At 36.1% G+C, this 23,914-nt stretch overlaps 1 long non-coding RNA gene across 1 annotated transcript; it reads left to right on the forward strand.

Moving 5' to 3' along the window:
• Positions 1-667: 667 nt before the first annotated feature.
• On the forward strand, positions 668-11,228 carry LOC115494724 (uncharacterized). The gene is made up of 3 exons (XR_005979763.2): positions 668-1,066; positions 8,786-8,873; positions 9,386-11,228. It is a non-coding gene; the product is annotated as an uncharacterized lncRNA (long non-coding RNA).
• The last annotated feature ends 12,686 nt before the right edge of the window (positions 11,229-23,914 follow it).

Genomic DNA, 23,914 nt, shown 5'->3' on the forward strand with positions numbered 1-23,914 from the left:
AGCCATGGCAGCAGCAGTCTAGAACAAAGATTAAAACTGAAGATAGCTTTGGGTTCTTGGCCAATTCTGATTTCTTATTCACTGAGTTTGGAGTTTGAAAACAGTCATTGCCAGCTAAAATCCAATAGGATGCAAATATATTCAACAGAGGCCTGAATGGGGGTCTAAATTCTCTGAAATATGAATAGGAGGATGTAATCACCCAAAAATGTCATAAATGACAGCCTACACTGGTGGTTAATGACAGAAGTCTTCTAAGAAGCAGAAGCAATGGTAAATAGTCAAAAGCTATTCCAAACAGACTTTCCCCCCTCTTTTAGGGGTTGTGGCCCTATTTTTCAAACCCCTACATTTCCAGTTAATGGAAGAGGAGCTAATGATGATTGTCATTTTATCTACTGGCTCAGGAGTTAGAAGCTGCACTAGATTAAGGAACATGTTCTTATAAAAATATAAAATTAATAACACAATATCTGATGGAACAAGTCAGGGATTTCAGATTTTGCTATTCATCTGCTGTTCATCTGCTCTCTCTCTATTCAGCTTAGCTATGTTTACATAAACAAGAGACTGTGAGAAGCACCTACTTTTCGCTATACATTATATAAGCATTTTAGGCGTTTGCTTTAAGGAGATTTGTACATTAGAAATCTAAAATTTAAGCATGTCTGCACTCATGGAAACTTTACCTTCTCTAGAATAGGCAACAGCTGAGCAGATATTACAAGAGAAACAGTTTTTAGCCCTAAACTCCTAAAGTGTGAGTGGGAAGAAAACTCAGTTTTGCACTGCCTTGTATAGCTTGATAGAGCTGACATTTTTAGCACTTACTTCAAAGACCTTTCTAAATCTCTGCACTTCACACCAGCTGCAGACATAACTGAGCAGAGCTGAACAGAGCTGGAAATTATTTCAGTGATGACAATTGCCTTACAATCAAGTCAGTTTTCCTTCAGTTACTTAAATGTCTCCTCCAATTTTAAACTTCTGTGGGAATTAGAGGAAATCTTAGGTTTATAATGTGATTCTAATCTAGAACCTTCCATTTGGCAGTTTCTCCTCCATGGTAAGTACTAGCACTTTTGCTATTTTGCCTTAATGCTGTACCTTTGTCCCAGTCTGTCAGAAGTCTGTACCTTGAATTACAGATGGCCAGAACAGACTGTATCAGTGGGATTTAAGTGAGTTCATTCCTGCACAAAGTCCACTATAAGCTGTAGCCAAAATGTTCCCCAACCCACAATTTCTGCAGCATTCAACATCCCATGAATATCAGAAAGCAACAGAGTACTGACTCAAGGGATAAGCAAAACACTTATTTTCTAAAACTTTCCTAAGTAAAATTTTTCAAAAAGCAGTGGTTTCAAATATGTGTTGGAATAAGATTTCAGAGATAAGATGTTACTTTTGCAGTCATGAGTTCCGCACACTGTATCACTCTGAAATGACTCGCACAGCATCTGCTGTCCTGGCAGAGGCTGTGAATCAGATGCTTTCAATCAAACATATCCTGATAGAAAAACTCACACCTGCAAGAAGACACTCATGATTTCTCTGGGTTAACCTCAGGGACCCTGAAAAAGGTGTTGAACTCCACATGGAGTGTGGTGTTAACAAAATATAATTATTAATTGGAGCCAAATTAATGCCTTTTACTCCTAAAAATGGAGCTTGACAAATTTGTTTTTATTTTGTCTAAATTCAGGATGGCAATGGGAGTTCTTTCTAGTCAACTATGAAACCAAAATAATAACAAATCTCCATGTGGAAGAGCAAAGTGCTTTTAAATAATGAAAGCAAGCTATCACTTTTGCCTGAAGACCTAATCTAACTAGATTCAGAGTGTAAAAGAATGAAAGATAATCAAGAGCTCTCTGGTCTCTATCTGTCTGGAATGATAGATAATCAAGGTCCTCTGGTTTGGGGAACATGAAACATTACAGGAAAATTAAACAAGGAATCTTTGTGATTACAGCAATATCCAAACAAATTTTACATTCATGATTATGAAAAATTTGAAGAATTCAAGCATTTGAATCAGCATGTCCTTGAGAGATTCAGATTTCTATCTTTGATATATGTTTGGCATTTCAGTTTGACCCTTGCAGGCAGTTAGTTTTCTGCATGTATAATTTGCACAGTGACTTCCATGGTATATGTATTTTATTGAAAATGTACCATCAAATATCACCTTTTACAGAGAATCACCAGGGTCATAACTTCTATTCTCTTATAGTTTTAACTTGTTGCTTATATTCCTGTCTAAATACTGATGTATTTTGTAGGACTCAATTTTAGCAACACATGGTGGTATTAGCTATAAAAATGTAGAGAATTTCCTCTTATTTTGGCAATAAATAGAGGTCTAAATTCTACCTTTGCTTCATCTGTCACAGTGTTTTGACAAAAAAATGGAAGCAATCTATATTTATCCCTTAATCTTTAGGACTTCAGGGGGCTGATAGTAGTCAAAAGGGGTCAGTGTAATGTGCAAAATCAGCAGAGCCTAATTTCCAGCAGTAAAATAATTTTACATCATATTTTTTGCCTTAAACTTAAAATAAGAATGCTATTGTGTGCTAAGGCTTCAACACTGTGCTGAAATTTTTGTCAGATTGACCAAGCAGCTCCCTCCTACATATCATCATGTCATGACAAATTGTGCTAAGATGCTGTTTATAGCCCAGTGCTTCAAATTTCTTTTCATTCTTTTGTGTTACACCTCAAAATTGGGACTTTGTAGTTAAAGCACTTGCTTTTTACTTAGAATTTAATTTTAGTTTTTAAATATACTTTGGATTCTACCAGTTCCCTCCAAGAAGTTCTGTTTGCTCACTGAGGGCCCAGCAATGGGCAGGGCTGCACTGCAGTGCAGAGCAGCACCCGGGGGTGCCACTGACACAACAAAGTCCAGAGCACACCAGCTGAGGGTTTGTTCACCATCCAAACACAAAGCATTGTGTGCTACAAACACGTGGTTTGCATCCATTCCTCTTTTGTCTCCCAAGTTATTAGCTTGACTAATAACAAGCATAACTCCTCTGTGCAGCTAGCAATGGAGATCAAGGAATTTTAGCCAGAAACTCTTCCATCTAAGAAAAAAACAGCTTCTGACAAGACTCTTTTCACAAAGTTGCCCTTGCTTTAGAACTTGTTTCAAACTGTTCCCTGCAATAACTCTATTTTTCATGCTAATTGCAGCTTACAGCTCATTATTTTCAGGGGTGTTTAAAAGAGGCTGCTGTTATAAAAAAAGGGTCATTTTGAAGAGATGCCAACTTCTACACTCTCTGCCTCACTCTTCCTAATTATTTCGCTATCATTCTAATTGGTTACTACTCAGAGACAGAAAATTTGCTGCTGTTTGATCATTTGCTTGTTTGACAATATTCTTGTGGTTTAGGTTCTCTAAAAGTGGTTGACAGCATCTACAGAGCAGGAGTGACATCCTGCTCTGTCTGCTGCTGCTCACAGCTGTGTGAAGCACAGGCAGTCACCTCCCAGCCCTGGAGATCACTTGTGCCTCCTCCACCACAACAGCTGTCATTTCCACCCAATTCACTAAATCTGCTCAGGACTGGATTTTGACTCTCTCCAGCTTCCTAGATGAGGGTAGGGAGAGAAAAATCTTTCTACTTTGTTCAGTTAGCACCTAAACTCTGTGTGCAGGGTTTCTGATGCTGTATCTTTATGTACTCTCAGCTTTCTGTGAGTGTCACAACATGGAAAATGGGTGGGCATTTAGTGTCAGCAAAGGGAATTATCTGAGCATAGAGGAGTTCCACAGCAAATCATCAGCCTTTGGGAACATAGAATCAGAATAACTTTCCAGGAAATGACTACAACCAGGAAATAAACTCTTCTAAGGAAATCTTTCCCAAGGTATACAGGCAAGAGGAGTTTCTTCTTGTGGTTCTTTTCCACTCCTCCTTACATTTGGTTTAATGTGATGTGGCCATGATGAAATGCTTTCCCATGCAGCCACTCGGTGCCAGTAATAACACTGTTCTACAACAACATTTTAATCCTGAATTTTCTGACAGATCTAACTGCTTAAAATAGGACATCAAATTTCAAAATTGACTTAAGTGAGAAATGGCCTACACTCATGGTTGGTTGTTCACACCATTAAAGTGTGAATGGGCAGCAGGAGTAGGAGAAACATGAGCAGTACAAAGCAGAAATGGAAGGAACTGCAGAGGTTGATAGAGAGAGATCTGAAAGACAGTGCTCACTGACAGGGCATTACAGGACCAGTCCTTGCAGCCTTCCCACAGGCATAAGTGGGCCTGGTTGGCAGGAGCAAATAATAAATGCACCTATTAAGACAGAGTGGGAGTGGACCACCTGCGTATCTTTTATGGTGGCACAGTGGGCACAGCAAAGTTAAGGCTTGAGATATAAATTGGTAAATCTATCTTTAAAATTAGCTATATTATTCTCCATTAAGAAAGAAAATGGGGTCTCTTGGGGAAGGTAAGATGACAAGAAGGATTTTTTAAGAGAAAATTATTCTGGGTAACTTGTAACAGAATCAGAAGAATACTGGATCAGGCAAAAGGATGGAAAAATCTCTGGTGGGTCCTCTTAAAAGAAAAGAAACATTATGGAAGAAAGGAGGGAGTAGAAGTATTCAAAGCACTGTCTGAACAAAACCATCCAACCACCCCTCCTTTCTGAGTGATGGAAAAAGGAACTAGGAAGTGAATGTACAATCTCTGTCTTACTACATAAAGGCACTTTGGGACCTTAGGCCTCTTTATAGAAACAAGGACAATGAATTTTCCAAATGATGTCAGTCAGCAAATGTTTAAGTCAAGTTCATGGTGTCAAGTGATGCAGAATGCAATGGTAAATCAGACAAACTGCGACTCCTTCCCACCCTTGCAGGTGTATGTGAAACACTCATTTTCTCTATTTAAATGCCTGACAGCTATCTAATGTCATCATATGTTTCCAAACACATTTTATAAATGATTTCTCAACAACACATTTTAAACATGTATTATAAATTAGCATGGAATATTAAAAAAAAATAAGTAACTCCTACTTTCAGAATTGCAAGAGAACTAAGTTGCCAGGAAAGGGCCATTTCATACTGGCCTTTTGGTGTGATGCTTCTTAATCCTAGATCTTTTAGAAATCTCCTCTGTTTTTATCACAGACAACATGCTATTTTCTTTGGGAAGTCATATTATAAGGGTGCCAGAGATTTCCTTTTACCTGACCAAATATCAGCACAAGATAACACCCTTAAAAATGGATAGTTACTCTTTAAAAAACATGAAATGTGCTGTTCCTGAAGAGCTAACCTGTGTTGCATATTAGAACACAAAATATATGTTACATATATACATGTAAAATTATAAAGTCAATTTATTGAGAACTCTTTAACAAGGAAACAGGAAATAAAACCTTCAGAGAGAACATGTTTTTTTAAGAATCAATTCATCCTCTTCTAAAAGGGGGACCATGAACAAAAATATATTGTTAGGGTTATACTTGTACATGTGTTAGAGGAGTCACACTGTTTACTTTCTTAAGGGCTGTATGCCTTTAGAAGAGGCAGTGTAACTTCTAGCTATCACTTGCATTCCGGAAATAGCTACTGAGGTTGACCTTCAGACCAGTATCTTCCTGGATCCACTCCTGCTCACCACTGAAATCTCCTTCACACACACCCACTGCCAGCCCCCTCTACCCTGGCAGTAACTCTGCTCCAGCCACTTCTGAATTGCTCTCCCTCTTGTATCATTTACATAATCTTAGGTTTCTTTGTAAGGTCCTGGTAATTTAAAATGCATATAATTTAAAAAATTTGTCAGGAACAATATTGGATTGATTTAACCTGATGTACCTTTGGCAATTCAACAATATAGCTGATTCCATTTACTTCTACCCCTTGATTCCCTTCTTAAAATTTATCCCAAGGTTTAGTTTAGATAGGCAAGCTACCTTTGTGACATGCTTTCTCTTTCCCATGTAAAAGTTATTTCAATCCTTTAGTTAGCTTTTTTATTCAAAATATATTACTCTCATCTTAGAGCTTTAGATACCTAATGAATGTTTATTTGTGTTATGTCTTTATGTAAAGAAAATAAGTAAATAAGCCCACCAATTAATCTTTATCCATTTAATGTGATGAAGGTTTTTTCAAGTTTAATTGATCTTATGTGTTTCTTATTAAAAAAAAATCTTCACTTTAATAGTGCATGAGTGCATGAAAGAAACTTTGATTTCTTTCAGAAAAAGCTTTATTTTTATTAGTATGAGACTCATAGACCTACTGAGAATCTTTAAAGATATACTCTTGATTCTATGTCTACATTTCCTCTGTCCTGAGCACTTTGGGACAAATGTCTTAAAATCTGATTTACTTAGGCTTGGTGAAGAACTATTGATCCAGCACTCAACCTATCCAGAACTGATTAAATGACAGAATTGATCAAGCTTTTAGAAGACTCAAGTCAGTGAGGCCCAACTTAGTGAGGTTATCTCAAGCAATGGGACTGGGCACCTAAAATAATTGTTTACAATAAGTTCAACATAAAAGGATTTGACTGGCATCATGTTAAAAATGTTGCACATTTCCTCAAATCCCTAAAAAGTTTCTAGGTAGTAAAAAGTGCTACTAACATTTTTCAAGTGTCTGAAAAATATTCCGTTTAGAACAGGGTACATCCCATGAAAATGTAATAATAGCAATGGCACAAAAATAAGATTCAGCTGCCCTGAAATGGATATCAGCTTTATGTGAAGATGGTTTTGTGACTGTATTCCCAAAACTATAGAAGAAAGCACCAGTCTGCCTTTTGAACACCACTGCTTTTGAACACCTCCTCTTGACCTGGTTTGCTCCATCCAAAGAGATGTCAATTCACTTCTGCTATTGATAGCTATTCCGTATTAATTTAATCATTATTTGAACTTTGTCTGTGGGCAAAGATCTGAACTGGGTCCTCCCACCTATCTAGAGAATGCTCGAGATACATTCAGGTTTGTGTGCTTGTTTATCATTCCTTCCCACCTGGTGAAAATGTTTCTTATTCCATGCTTCTCTGTGTGAGAAGTTAAGACTCCAACCTTGAAGCTTAAGGGCTTCCAATCCCTGCTGTAGACAATGAGGAGTCTAAATAAACCAAAATGGCAACAAGCAAAAGGTGCTAGATCATTAGTTGCATGGTAGGATACCTTGGTTAATTTTCCTCAGGCAGACAAAGAATTTTAGCTAGGATTTCCAAAACAAAAGCTTAGCCTCTGTGCTTTTTCAGCTTCTTTCTTGATGAAGCTGCCCCCTTCATTCCTGTCGTCTGTTTAGCTATGAGTCCATTGACATTGTCTGCTCACAAAATACTGTTTGGGAATTTAATATAAACAACAAACTTTTTGCTATTTTTATTTTTGCTATTCTAGCAAAATTTAAAAAAAAAAACTTTTTCTTTGTTTGCATGTTTGGTTTCACTTCTTGGCCAACCCTGTCCTGGTTGCCACAGAAATGCCAGCTGGGCAAGGAAGGGGATATAAAAAATACAGTAGGCCACCAGGAGGCTTAATCCAAAGGAGGGCACCAAGGATGGGGAAGGGCCTTGAGGGGAAACTGCATAAGGATTGGTTGAAGACCCCTGGTCTGTTCAGCCTGGAGGAGACTGAGGAAAGACCTCACTGCAATTACAGCTTCCTCATGAAGGGAAGAGGGGCAGACACTGATCTCTTTGCTGTTATCATTTCCTCAAACTAATTTTCCTAAAAGTGTGCCCAGCTACTGAACTGAGTGATTAAGCAGTCCAGTAATTTAACATTATATTCAGCTCTGAGTTTAAGGCTTTTGGGTTCAAACTCTACTTGAATTTTACATATTCTCTATAGAAAACATCCCTTAAATACAGTTTTTCATCCCCATCTATGCATACATCTAAACATACTCTCACATTTTTTAGAACAGCCTTTTCCCTGAACTTAGCAGATGCTATACTGTGGCTACAGGCATCCTCCTCATACACAGCTCATTTGAGCTTGTTATCACTTTCTTTAAATTACTACTTTATATCTCTCTCACACTTCACATGCAATTTCAGAAACTGCCTTTTCAAGGCATCCTTGTCACACCCATCATCTTCTAATCACAATCAGAAAGTAGAATCTTGCCTCTGGTCATACTGTGGTGTCAGGCTCCTCCGCCCATGTTTTAAGTTTTCAGACAGGTGTCATCAGACTTTTTATCACTTTCACAGCTGGAAGGATCTCTTTGTAAGCATCAACAGAGCTGGCTACCTTCAGGGATGTGGTTGGAAAAAACATCAGTACTCTGATGCCTACAGAAATATAAAACAGTGAGAGGCCGCTATGCCTACTGGTATTGTCTCATGGTTTCTTTGTGCTCCTCGTGCTGTCTTGCTCATGAATATAACTTCTTTACAGCACGCACCATCCCCTTGCATTCTGCAACTCAAGTCCCATGCCGCAGTAACTATTCTTACACAAATAATAATACATGAGTCTGTGTTTCTTAGAGATGTTCCAAACCTTCCTCTGTTCTTGTGTTGAACTACAGCAAATTGCAAAGTGTTTCCCTGCTGCCAGGTATTGGTGGTTGTAATGGAATATGAGTAAAATTCTGTTTAGAAATCTCTGTTTCATCCAGGGATCTAGCAGTGGAATGTTATCCAGGCAATTACTTTAATTGGAGATAATCACTTGGGAAATGGATGGATGAATTAATCAATTCCAGTTAATTGGGATAATGACATTATTTATGATGTTCACCTTTTTTTACCACCATCTGTAGGAAGATTTCCAACCGCAAGGCCAAATTCTTCCATGATACAGATCCACTGAGGCTACTGCAATTAAAGCAGGAATGAATCTGGTGCATTGTAAGTATGCAATAAATTGCCTCACTTACTTATTTTGGAGAAACCATGTGTGCAGCTGACCTGGGAATACTGAAAATTACTCTCTTTATTCCACTGTTGCTATCCTGTCATTAGTAGTGTTGCAACAGGAGGTGTTCTTGGCACTTGTTCTAACAGAAATATATAACTTTTGTTTTGTTTACATATTTATGCAGCTCATTACTATGTGAAAAACAATCTGCAGCTTGGCATTTGTTAATGGGATATGGAACAAGGAAACAGCAGATGGAGTATTGGGATACTGAATGCATAATAAGTTTGATCCTGGAAGTCCTTGTGTAATTTTTCAGCTCAAGATAGTTGTTGAATTCCACTGCAAAGCTGAGCAGAAACCATGCCTGTGTTCAAGCAGTAAGGCACAGTTCTTCCACACTAAACAGACACAAGGGTCAGGCACTCTCTGCACCTATAAAAAGGAAGAAAAAGGTACAATTTTGCTTGTGATTAATTCTTTGGGTTTTTTTACCTTTCAGAGAGAAGCTCTGAAAACAGGATGGTGTTTGACCTCAGCTGGCAACCAAGTCCCACAAAGCCACTCATTGCCTTCCCATGCATCAGAATGGAGAATATAATCAGAAGAGCAAAAATTGCAAAGTGAAGAAAACAAGGAATTCATTCATCACTTTTCACAGACAGGCACTAGTTCAGCCCAGGAAAGCAGGGCTCCATCACACCTAATACTGACTGACAACAACAAATACCATGACTCTGAACAGCCTCCTGGTTTATATACTGAGCACGGTGCCAGATGGCCTGGAATATCTCTTCAGTCAATTCTGGAATATCCTCTTGGTCAGTATTCCTAGCTCTGTCCTCTTTTGCCAGTGGGCTGGTGTGAGAATCTGAAAGGTCCCTGATTTAGTGTAAACACCATTTACAAACAACTAACACATGAATGTGTTTTCGTTATTCTTGTCCCAAACCAAACCAGCACTCTACCAGCAACTAGGAAGAAAAGTAACTCTATGCCATCCAAAATCAGGACAGATATTTCAATCTCCTACATGTGATTGAAGATAAAATTTGCTGTGATATTGTCACACCTATTTCTGTCTTCATCTCAAGAGAAATATAGTTCTGAATGTCCTCCTCTGCTCAGCTGTTTGTCTAATGCAGATTGGTGTCCACAAGGCTCACCAATCTGAGAACAAGTAAGCAGGTCAATAACTCCTTTGTAAAAAAAGATATTTTCATTCAATATGTTATAGTACTTTCACAGATCTCAGAATGAGATCTTGGATCAAAATTATTCCTTTAATATATTTGTCCCTCTTCATCTCCATGTCAGACTAGTGGCTCTTTAAAACTGATGGAATAGACCCAGATCAGTTGTCTTGCAAAGATGAAGATCTAATAATTCTGTGACACTTGGATCAGGATAGACTGAACCCTGGGTACATCTCTGACTGCAGCATGGATTTGACATACCTGCCACGCTGCATCAAGCCAATTCTGACTTTAAGAGCCTTTTGTGAAGCAGAATGACTCCAATTCATATAGCACAGACTTGTTTAATAAATCACAACCATTCATACTTCTGGGAGATGTCAAGGTGCAGCAAATAAATGTTAACAATATTAGGGTTTTTACAACAGAATCCTAAGTACCTGCAACACAGTTTTCTGCAAATACTGCATGAGACAAGAGCATGATGGATGGGAAATCTTGATGTTTTCAACCACAAATTAAAGTACTGCTCCAGCAGACTATGACTCTTTGGGGTGGGGGAAAAAAAGGCTGGTAAGTGTTAGGACAGGCATCAAACCTGGAATTTCTCACAGGGTCATGGTTCACAAGGTTCCTTCACTTCCAGAACACTTTGAATTGAAGCATGGTATCTTATGGGACCACAAAGGGGAAAGCATCACTTGCAAAAAGCCTTGGGGCTCTCCTATTTTTGCACTAGGCTGAATTCAACTCTCCTGCCTCCCTTTGGAGACATTCCAGCAAAGACCACATTTGTGACCCCCAGCATGGAGATGGAGATAATGTTTAAATGGGACCCAGCAGGCTGCTGTGCAGTTTTGTTTTCATATTCACAGTGATCAGGGCACAGTGACAGGGCATGCAAGAGGCACTGAGTCACTGCATGCAGGGCCACAAAGAGCAGCTGGCTCAGGGGGACGTCACAGCCTCATCCCACATAACTCCATGGGCCAGGAAATGCTTTCTGATGTGCCCAAAGACAATGACGTGCCACAGGAAGAAAAAAGGAGGAAGTGAGAGCATTATCTGCCTCCCAGATTCCTGGACTTTTGTCAATAAAGTTCCCAGAAGACAATGATGATGATGATGACCCAGGCTACAAAAAAAAAAAAAAAAAAAAAAAAAAAAAAGTAAATTTTGCTTCTGCAAAAATTCTTCCTAATTAGGAGCAAAAATTCCTTTGGACCCCATATCTGATAATTATTTTAACACATTGAGCTGGATAAGCAGCTGAACATCTGTACAGTTGAATGCTGTAGAAGTTTTTAATGTCACTAAGTTTAAAGTAGAATGAAGTTCTAAAAATGCTTGTAGTTTTGAAATTATTTTAAATTATTGAAGTTTTTAATTATATAGAATTAGCATATCTCATCTTTAAATTTGCCTCATCAAATTTAACCAAGCAAAATCATTCAGTGTCTTATAGAATTTTACTTAAATCATTCATTGCTCTGTTGGAACCTTCCATTTTAGTTAATTTCAATGCTGGTGACTAGAAAAGTCTGAACTATTGCAAGGTAATTTTTATCAGTATTTTCTAAGCAGTATTATTATTATCTGAGTTTTTTCTAGAAAAATACTTTAAAGAAGTCAAGCTACAGTTTTATCACTGACTTTGATGAATCAAACACTTTGATGAATCTTTACCATACTTATTAAAAAAACACTTTTTTTTTCTCCCTGCTTGTGGTATAGGAAGTGCAACCCAAAGTTTAATGTCAATGTCTTTCTCCTAGGAGCAGCTTGTTCCAGCAAGCGTGAAATGAAACATGGTTCAAATGTCACAACCAAACAGCAAACCAACTACCTACATCACAAGTAGTATTTCTTTGGGTCCAAGTCATCTCATGCTAAAGACAGCATTTGTATGATCTCAAATCTAGAAATAAATCCAAAAAAGCACAAAAAAAAACCCACCAAAAAACCAAACAAAAACAAAACAAAACAAAAAAAAGTGTCTCAATTATACAGAGCTTTTGAGTTTCTGCTAGCATCGCTGGAATTCTGTGAAATTTATGTGAAATGCTTACACACTTGTTTGGTTGTTCCTCCTTTATGTAATTTATAGGTTTTTGAGGATTCTTTAGGAAATGAACATTTGACTCCTAGAAAAATGTGGTTTCTAAAGAAGGGAGATGTTTTGCTGTGCACTGCACCAGCTACAAACGTAGGCACAGACCCCATGGAAGGGCTGTAAGGTGCACCTCTGCTGCTGTGTTCAGCTGTGCCCTGTCTCCATGGGAACATTTCAGCAGAGTGGTACCCGCTGGTGACCGAACAAAGATTTCCCTATTGCTCTGCAGAAAAGACAAAATGTAAACTGCAGTGAATACAGCATCTTTCTTTGACCCTGAATCTGTAAGCATTGGCAGGCCAAGCCATTACATCGTTCCTTTACTTTTTAGTTTTCTCCCTGAAAAGGAAGCAGTAAATGGGGAAGAAAGGGAATGGGGTAGTATTTTAACAATAAGAAATCTATTAACAGCAAGATGGAAAATTTTGAAGTGAAAGACACAGCTCTTCCTTACAAATGAAGGAAAGATCTCAAATCAAAGCCGCTCATAGTTGAAAGGTGCTGTAATTGCAGTGGTGTGCTTGCTGAAATTAAGACTGTAAGAAAAAGAAATAAAAGTAGTGAATATATCATTATATGAAAGAATAACATCCACTTTCATTTCAGCTATTTTGCACTGAGTTGTATAGCCAAAAGAAGGTCTTTTCCCAACATTGAAGGGACAGGAGTGGTCAGTGCTTTTGAGCAGAGTGCTCAGTTGGAGACTGATGCTGATAGCTCTAATGCATAAAGCTGCATTAGAATAGTAGGAAAAACAATCTATATCAGATCAGGAAAAATATAGGGAGAAAGAAACCAACCAAAAGGATCTTGCTTTCTGTTCCAAGTTAGAAAATAAAGAAATCAGACTTAAACCATCCTTACTTTAGCTTTTGGGGAAACTCCTTTAGGGACTTATAAGTTTGAATGAGATGAAACTAATTAATTACTGTGATTTTTCATGCACTCCTCTCAAAGCCCAGTGCTCATCACGTGATTTGGAGCATTAATTCTCCTTTTCCCCCATAGCTTATATTCATATATGAAAAGCATATTCAGTCAAGAAAGGAATTCAAAATTTACACTGATATCTAAGACAGGACAGACAGGGCAAAATATCTCTACTTTCTTAGGTTCTGAGTATCTTTTGAATAAGGGATAGTGATCAAATAAAAATATTCCAAACAGTCTCATCCTTCTGTGTAGGAAGGATATCAACATCATCAGTATTCTGACACAATGCCAGTGCTATGCTTACCTTATGTTTTCACTGCACAAAATAAACCTTGCTAAGTGGCAAGGACAAACCATTAGTTTGATTACTACTAAGAGTCTGCAACCTCTGCATATAAAAAACATCCTGCAATTAAATTTGTCAAGCATGACAGTACATTTAAAATAATTATCACACTGATATTGTCAGCTTTGTTTACCACAACATTGATGATTATGTTTTCTTCTAATTAGAATGGAAATTTTATTTAAAGTTCTCTGCTCAAATGATTTGGAGCAAAAGCTCATGTAGATTTCAGGTGATATTAGATTGTTCTCATCCACAAACTCAAAATATAGAGCTGATATTCTTTCTGAAAAACCCATGTTTTGTTCTTATTTCTTAGGATGTCAGAATAATTTCAAACCTCCAGAACTAAATTATTATCATGGATATAGTGGTAACCAAAGCTGGATATGCCTGTGCTCCTTCCTGGGCAAGCAGGAGCTGGCTTTGAGCTGCACTGGGGGTGGTGGAACAGGCTGTGCTGCTGAAGGCTCCTCAGCTGCAAATTCATGCCACAGATGCTGTGGCTGCCTCAAACCTATGTCCACGTGTCCTGCATCACCCCAGCAGCAGGGGTTTGTGGCATCTGCTTGCAGAGGAGCATGTGAATGGAGCTGGGTGCAATGGCACAGTCAGCTGCTTCTCACACCACACAGGAAAATGAAACCCTTCAAAATTCAAATGCAAACCATGTTTTCTTAGCATCCCCACCTTAGCTGGGATCCCTTAGTGATTTGGCTAAAGGTGGAACTTAGTGAGGAGGCTCACATTCATCTGTTACAAAAAATTAGTTGTCATGTTCAGCTTTTTAATGTGAAAGGATGAAAATATTTCATAATATTAACATAAGATCTCATCATGATAATTATATCATAATATATCATAATAATAATATAACATAAAATAGCTTCCAGGTGTGTTTAGCTGTATCTCTGTTAGGATGACATTCCTTCAGGAATGACTTTGTTGTGCTTCCTGACCTCACGGTGGATTTGTTGCTGCCTTTATGATCTGGAAAATAAATTGCATTAACTCCCCTGGGCAAGCAAAAGGGTCCCTAGTTTCTACCTTCTACAGACCATGAAAGACAGAAATTAATTTTAAAAACCTGCTGCTTAAAGCAATCTTGCAAACAATGACATGGCATAACAAACTTATTTCTAAGAGCAGGAGAACTGTGTTCATTAAGATTGCATTTCTTTTTGTAGTTACAGTTGACAATTATTTGTTTCATTGTAATCTCCCGCAAAATTTGGTTTAATTTTTAAAAATGTTATTTCTGCTTTTATCACTATATGAATAATTTTAAATCCTTATGTTTTTTTATAATCCAATGGAGAATAAGTAAGGAAAAAGAGGAGTCTCCTGCTCCCACTTTTGGAAAGAAAGTGAAAATATTTGATTTTATTTCTGAATTGCAAAATTATCTTCAAGGCATTTAAAACACCATTAAAAGAGGGATATACAGGCAGAGTACGTATCCAAAGGAAGAAGGAAAAGACGTATTTGAATTTCTCTACTATTCCATGGTTAGTACTGAAATTGAAAAATATTTTTTTTTACTTTTATTCAAGATAGTTTTTCACAGACAAAAGAAAATTTTCTTTACAAATATCTATGTATATCAAAATTTGAGACATTTAAATGCAGTAATATTTAAAAATAAAAAATACATTTTTTGTTTATTTTTGAAAAATAGAAGTCCTTTTGCAGTCCCCTTTTGATATTTTCCCTTTTTTTCACAGTAGAATAGGGGGAGAAAGCAAGACAAAGTGGAGGAAAGAGTAAAAAACTTGAAAGCAAACTGTAATTAGAAACTAAAATTATGGAAAATTTATGTTTATTTGAAACTTATATATGCTACTGAATTTTATTTTGCCAATTAAATTACTCTGAAAGAATTTAATATTTTCTTTCCAAATAAGTTGATTTTGATAGAAATGGTTCTTTGTAGAAAGAGGTATCTTTTTAGGTATTTTAAAATCAAAATTCTTTGGCAGTTTCTAATTCTGCTGGTGTTTACCAAAACCTGATATAAGGAAAAATAATTTAAGTAAAATTAAAAACTATTAAGTAACCACTTTTTTCTATATAAAAAGCTTATTCATATCCATTCAGACTATTTCGCCCCCTAAATACAACAGTTATTGTACCACTAAAATAGAAATAGACCACACAATGCTGTCATTAGATAGAATTTACATAAAGCCAGTTAAGTCAATAAGCCTTTGCTGAAAATATTTTTTTTTAATTTTCCTTATTTATTTAGCTTTAAGAAGTACCCATTTTTTATAAGTCATTCATATGGAGAACAGGAGACATTTTAAATGCTATTCTTCTAAAGAAAAGCAATTGACAAAAGACACTGAACTACTAAATATTTAAATACTTTCTTGTATTTAAAACAAGCAAACAAACAAAACACAAACAAACCCCCAAAACTTTAAAATAATAAGTAAACTTAAACATCTACAAATAGCATCTCCTGTGCTGCAGGTCAACAGTAAGGGAAACCTTGAACTTCCATCAAGTCACAATATTTTTTTAAATTCATATTTTAACTTTTCAACAGGAAGGAAAACTGTCTTCAGGTTCAAAAATAAGCATGTGAACTGTCCCAAGCTTACCTAAATCCTTACAGAGGTGAGAGACGTAGAATATGAATTTTCTAAGGTTTCTTAAAAAAAAAAAAACCACAAAAATTTGTTTAAAAGTAGCAGCCTTTCCAAATTCTCTGTGCCATGGAAAGACTGCTACCTTTTTTATTTCTCTTATTTCTTACCTTACTTTGCCAACAGCTAGAATAACTAATATTTCTGTGATGATACACTCTAATTCCCATTTCTCAGCTCTTTACCCCACCTGTGACGCTTCCTTCCTTACTGAATTCTAACGAGTCTTTCATGAGTGCAGGATGAGATTCTTATATTTGGGACTCTATTCCCTAGGTTTTGAAAACTAGAAACCAAAAAGCTTTTTTTTCATTCTATAAAATCCATTCTTATTTAATTTAAATAACTAATCTTATGCCTGTAGCATTTTTCAGCTCAATGCAGAAAAATCTTTAGAGGCATATTTTTTTCTAAAGGATTTCATGCTGAAGTGATTCATTTTCTGATGAAATGTTATGATATTTTCCCATGAATTTTATGTGACATTGATTTGAAAGCTAAAATACCATTAGTGCTCAATGCATTAAATACTGGATTCCAATGTATATGTACACATGAAGGTATAGATAGCCAGCATCTAATATTTATCTTAATGGAGCCAACACTAAAGATTTGAAGGACTTTAGAAGGGCAGAGAAAGTTATTTTCTGGCCCCTTACTGTAGATAAGCTATGACTGTGTTGTCCTGTAAATATACTTAGCCATCTACAATGAGCTCTGCTATTATTTTTCTGATTTATCTCACTGCTAGTGACAAACACTTTTTCATATGCAAGCATTCTGCACGTACTAATTTAACTGCTTGGTTAGAGTGTCATCATTAATTTATGATCAAACTCTGAGAAAAGTGATTTGGGAGAGATGTACAGGACATTTTTTGCTGATGGGAAGCTAGAACATGTATAAATATTGCACATGATACTTTGAACGATGTTGAAGTACTTAAAGCAGGTTTAAAGCCTTTTTCTAAAAATGTATCAACTAGAAAATAATTTATGCATTGTGTTTCAAAGATGCAGTGCCTGAGTTGTGAGAAAAATGCTAGTTTAGATAACCTTGTAGAACTCTATAGATTTTTAGAACACCTTGATTACATATCTTAGGCTTCTCTAGAGTTTTAAATGTTTGGCTTCTGCAATGGAAAAATGTCCCTTTTTCCCATAATCCATCCTTTGTCACTGAACCATTAGAAAATCACAGAAAACCTCAGTGTTCAAAAATTATTTGGTCATGGAGATGGAAGTTGCCGTCTACTAGGATCCTAGCATTTAACTTGACTAAAAATGTTTCACCACTACTCTTTTTTCAGTTTTTTGTTTTGTTTTGTTTTTTAATTTCAGACAAATATAATCATGTTCCCTGGGTTTCAAAGTTTTGAAGTTATAGTTCATCTAAAGTACACTGAAAGTTAATTTCCTCTTCCATTTTCTATTTCAGAATTTCTTTTGAAATGAAGCTTTGTACATTTTATCTTTTCATCTACATCCCGAGCTGAAGAAATTTGAGGCAGAATTGAGAACTATCCTAAAATAAACAAGCGTTTTCCTGAGCATGCTTTGTTCTCTATTTCACTGAGGCTGGAAACAACTCTGTGTGAATGAGATACAGTCAAATGAACCTGTATCTTTTAGCAGCCAGAATTAAAAAGAAAGGAAAATTACTAGTTAAGACAGTCCTTAGTTTAGAATTTAGATGGAGACATGCACTGTAAAGAGGCAAAGATTGTTTTCTCTATTTTTTTGTGGAGTATTTGCTCAGTTGATAAATTTCAAGAACATGTTGGTTAAATTCCAGAAATATTTTATGGAAATTCTTATGGCATTATTCATACCTGTTATCTGAACTGTTATTTCTGGTTTTTCCTCCTCTGACCAATTACTGTGATGAGAATTTGGGGTTGATCTGATCCTGGATTGTCTAATTTAACCTTTATCAAATGGAGCCACCTTCAGGAAAGCCTGCAGATCTGTGAATATTTGTCATTCCACATGTCCAGAGAAGAACCCTGATGTCTTCAGTTGTGAGAAATATTCAGAGACTTAAGACTTAAGAAACAATGAAACGCAATTACTAACTCATAACAATATTTCATATATCATAACTCTGTTTATCTACATTACAGAAATTTTAAAATAAAATTCCACACAGAGTGTAATTCCTTATCATGCAGGCTTTGCTTTTACAATAATATTTTACATAAAGATAATTTCTTGAGGAAAATTGAACATATAATACTGAGTTTACACAATTAGAAATTTTAAAATATAGATAAATTTATATGAGATGCTAGGATTGTTTCTACATTAAGAGATTTTATGTTTTTACAAGCAGAAATTGTGAAATGGCATTCTACTCCTGCAGAAGTAATATACAGAAAATATTGTGTTGGTGTAGACACAGTTATTAATTATTTAATAGATTAATTTTTTATACAGTCCAGCTCCTCCTACATTTCATAGGAGAACCTCAATATTTAGATAAATGTTTCCTAAAATAATGAATTTTATTATCTCCTCCTTAATAGTTTGCCATGAACGGCTTTTTGGGCCACTGAGTATCATCACTGGATAGTGATTAAGAGCTATTTATCAAGTAAAATCTTTCCCTCTTCATAGATTATTTCCTTGGAACAAATTATTACTTCATTAAAACCTTTCATATTTTTCTTTCTAAGTAAACAATTAAAACTAATAAAATGTTGCTCCACCAGAAAGGAGTAGTATTACATTGATGGGATAATATATGGTGCCCCTCCTTAGCTACAGGAGTTTTGTTTTTTTTCTCTAGTCAAAGTTGATTTTTTGGTTTTTATTTTTAGCCACAAAAGGACTGTGATTGCCTTCCTGTAGCTCAAAATTTAAACAAGAAAAGCATATGCCTTCCAATACCTTTAATCCTGTATTTGATGCCTGCATGCTGCAAACTGGCACAAGCCATCATTATGCAAGGAAGACCAGAAAGAAAAAACAAGAATGGAGAAAATGGGGATCTAACCTTCAACAAGGAAGAGAAGTATCTCAGTCATTGTAAACGTGACAAACAATAGGATTACTGTGAGATTTACAGAAATTCTCTACTTAAATGATAATATGTGGCTTGATACCTTGTACCTGCAGGGAAATGGAGGACGAAACTCGATCATCAGGAATTTCTCAGTATTGTAAAACTGGCAGAATTAAGAATACAAGAATATGGAAAAACATGTCTTGGTTTAGCAGAATGCAGACTAGGTAATACAAAGGAAGTTTTGAGTGATTTCCCAGAAAACATGGCCAAAAAAAAAATCTGCATAATATGTCTGCATATTCTCTGCTTTCTTTGTAAGTCTGTTGTTTTATAGGGATGGTATAGAAAGAAAGCAAAAGGTTTCATATCCCTGAGTGCTTACAAACAAAATGTAGCTAAAAACCAAAAAGTACAAGCAGAAAGAAAGATGAGACCAGTGAAATACTGAAATAAAGTTAATCAAGAATAGACAATGAAATGGACAGTGACCACTGCAGGACGAGGATTGCTTGTTGCTGCATGGCCTGGGAACCCCTTCTCTGCAGAGCTGTAGTGCATGAGAGCTCTTACATGGATCTTGCACTCATTCCCAATGGGGGAAGTCAAACCCAAAGTAAAGCCCATTAATGTCAACACTCTCTGCCTTCCACTTCAATTTAACATAATTGGGAAGAGAGGAAAGAAGCTGTCAAAATCTTTGATCATAAAACAACAGATCCTAAAAGCAACAGTTTCTTCTAAAGACTAGAGGATATGAGGAAACATTAAAACTGAACAAATGGAAACAAGTGTCATTAGTAGCAGAATCAGAGAATTTTAACTAAAACATTTTATGAGCACTTTGCTATTAGACTGAATTGCTCATACAGTGCTGATTTAAGATACTCTATCTGAAGCAACTACAAATATAAATGCAGCTTTAATACATCCGTAGTTCAGAAAGTTACTATTTGTCTGTATAAGTACTGATCAAAATGTTTTTTCTTATCTGTCATGCAGTATGAAAAGTATTCCGCAAGATTATGGAACTAGGAGCAACAAAAACCTCTTCATTCTTTAAGAATCACAAAACTGTTTGGTTTGGAAGTGATCTCAAGGATCATTTACTTGCAACTTTCCTGCTATGGGGGGCTGTAGTGCATGTTTCATAGATCACTTGAAATGTTTGAGGAATATTACTGGTTTTAATGACCCATTTCCTACCTGTTTCCCTAATCTGAGAAAATAAGTAATAGCAAATGCTCCCCACAGATCCATCAAATACTACAAACCTTTCAGCCAAGGTCATGATGATAAAGTGAGCATGGATACAATCCAGTCCAGAAAGTAAGAAAGAAGTCTGTGCAAAAAGTGTCTCAAATATGAGTCTGAAAAGGACAGTGAATTAGTTGCCTTATGTATATGCTGTGCCTTGATAAGAGTTTAATTTTATATTACAATGCTTTTTAGCTTTCTTACTGAGATATACTATCAAATTACTTGATTACGTTGCAGGACATGATTTTGTCCTATTGTTTGCACTTGAACTGTATTAGTACCTTAATTAACCTCTTGTTAAGAAAAGGTGCTTTTCTTCCCTGATCAAGATTTATCTTCTAACAAGAATAGAAAAAAATAAAATTCTGAATTTAAAAATCTGTGATATGATTACAGCTAACAAACAAAGAAGCAACTAATTTTTTTTCTTTTTTTTTCAGTTAACCATTTTATATGCTTCCTTCTTAACATCTTCCAACATGCAACTGAATGATACTCTCATATCAGTGTAAATGACCAGAAGTAATTTCACACAACAATTATTTTACAATACAGATTGACACAATAGTTACTTTGATCTTTCTTTTTGAGCAAGTGTCTCACCCATGGATGGTGACTCACTGGAAAGAAAGCCCAGCCAGATGAAAACAAAGTGGTGCTTAATACCTGAATGACCAGCTAACTGAACAGGATTCATTCAAGAAGGAAACTAGCACATATAATGCCATAATTTATGCCACACACTGTTCCAAGGGAACACAGCACACACCACTGGGGTCTGAACTGTTGCATTACTCCCACCAACACTTTTCTCGAAGTAGAGTAAATCTGTGCCTGTATCACACTGACTAGAAATTTAAGCCTGGTTTATTAGAATTCTGTCCACCTGACTCGCCTGGTATGGGTCTAGGTTAAGCTTGTCTTCTGCACCAAGGTCTCTGGACTTCCATCCTACCAGACTGAGATCCATGGGTTGGGTCTACTCATCACACAAGTAAATTAGAGACTTCTGAAGCTTCAAGGGTCCTTTAAAATAATGCAATTATTCCCCATCACCCTAACAGATCACTTTGCATAGGGCTGAGCTCAAAAGTGTTATGAACAAAAGCAAACCAATGCTGCTTATACTGTGCCTTAGCATAAATAAATATATTTGCAAATTTTTCTGCTTTTGTGATGGGTGGAAGTATTCCATGTTAAGGCAATTCATACTTCTCAAACTTCAGCTTTTTGCAGACAAGATCAGGATACCTTAAGAGGATTGATCAGTGAATTTCCGTCTGCCTCTTATTATCTGCATCCCTTCTTCAAGCTTCAGAGCATCCAGAGCGAGTGAACCTCAGTTGGCTTAAGGAAAGTTCTGAAAGAGGTTCTCATGGCCTTCTGATTTTGGCTTAGATACCTCTATTCTGGCCACTATGCAGTTCAGCCCAAAAATATTTTGTTAATCTGGCCCAGGTGTGTTTTTGATAGACCTATCAGCACTTCAGCTGGAAGGCAACTGCAATTTTGAAACAACTGCAAATGTGATAAAATTATTTTTGCAGCTCACCAGCTGATAAATTCATCCATTTCCTCTAAAAACAGACCCATACAATTTTTAACTTTCACTTTAATACATCACTTAAAGTTAAATTGATAATATAGAAATTATGCACAATTGGCCAGCTGAAAATTGTATAAACAATACTAAATATGAGCCCTGATACTTTCAAAGCAGAAGTAATTGCCTACTTTGACTGTATAGCCTGCAATTATTAAAGAGCCAGTAAGGTGAACAGTAGGTTCAAGACAAGTAAAGAAGCATCCATTCTTTATGGATCATGGAAATTCCTTTACAGCTGGAATAGACAGTACCTACCTTTTATGTCCACATCTTTCTGCCTTTGTTGAAAAACTAAAGAAAGGGAAAGGTATATTAAAATCTGATTTATGAGGTGCCTAATCTGGACAGATTAAATCCATTCCATGCTCCTATCTGAAATTTTGACCTAAATTAAAAGATTAATTAAATAGTAACTCTAAATAACCGATTTGTTTCTTAGCCAAATTCTTAGAGAAGCTATCATAGAATTCTAGAGGTTTGTTTTTTTAGTGAAAAAAGCTTAGAAATAATGTGGCATGAAGTTCTCTCAAAACTGTTATTTCACATGAGGTTTGTGCCTTGTTTACTTGAAGACACTAGTCATATTCCCTAATTTTTTTTGTCTTAATCCTTCATAAAATTTGACATTCTTTCCTGCACTCCTAAATTTGCTGTTCCCCAGCCTTAGGCACACCATGTCCTTCATCTCACTCTCTCAATGTATATTTACTTTACACCAATCAATCAAAGAATAAAGTAATAACATCTTTCATAAACTCCCAGAATAGCAGTACAAAATGCCATCAAAAAGTCTCCCTGGACAAAATGAATAGGTGTAGTTTCTCTATCTGACAAACTATCTAACCTTTATTAGAAGTAAATGATTCTGACAGCTAAATGCTGAATGGAAAAGAAGTAATTAAATAATCAAATAGAGTATGTAAAAAATTAATAGGTGAACACCTTCTCTGCTGAAGTCATCAGCACTTCCAGACACATTTTTCTTTTTGTGAAATGAAGATGTACAGGAAAACACAGTATTCAGCCTACAAAAAAAGATTTAAACAGTCCAAATTTATAGTTTTATATGTTGTAAGCTGGCAAGGAGAAGACCCATTCTAAATAGTATTGCTAATATTTATCATCCAAACCCTGAGTACAAAAGCAATTATATTTCTTATGACGCACTTCATATAGTCCTGGAGTGTGGGAAGATACTGGTGGAGATCCTGATCAAGACATTATATTACATAAACCTGAATATATTTTTTACAGTTCATTCAAAAATATACATGAAATAAAATTAAGAGCTATGTACAACGCCAAACATTTTTCTAATTATTTCCTTTCATACACAAGGGAGTGGCTACCCATAGGTTTACCATTTTTGGCTTTCACAATTGGAATAAGGATGGATTTAATTTCATTATCTAGGTTCCATTATATTAGCTTTATTTCCTTTGCTGCTTCAGTTTGAGCCTTTTTTTGAGTGAAAAGTTGATAAAAGGAAGCTAAGTAAACTTGCAATTTAAAGTATGAAAATGCTCTGTGGCAAGAGATTGGACAGGAAATCTCCAAAGAGAAAACTCATTAACAATACATAAGCCCTGAAGTGGGAGTTTTTCTGAAAAATGGGTACCAGTTAAACCTGCAATTAACTTGTGAATTAGGAGCAGATGAATATAATGATGTCTAATGAATGAATGTCTGTTTTGAAATAAATGACTACATTAAACAAACATAGTTGTGTGCATTTTCTAATCTATCCAGTACAAATACAAATTTTCTTTTAGAAAATGGACCAAATCTTTTTATTTAAGTCAAAGGCCATCTTCCTTTCAGGGAAGCATTTCTCTGAATATTTAGTAACAGGTGAAAGGAATGAGCAAATCAAATGGCAAACATAGCAAAGTAGGTACTTCATTACAAGGGCTGGAAGTGAGG

The sequence above is a fragment of the Taeniopygia guttata genome, chromosome 3 (genome assembly GCF_048771995.1).
Source record: "Taeniopygia guttata chromosome 3, bTaeGut7.mat, whole genome shotgun sequence".
NCBI classification, from domain to species: domain Eukaryota; kingdom Metazoa; phylum Chordata; class Aves; order Passeriformes; family Estrildidae; genus Taeniopygia; species Taeniopygia guttata.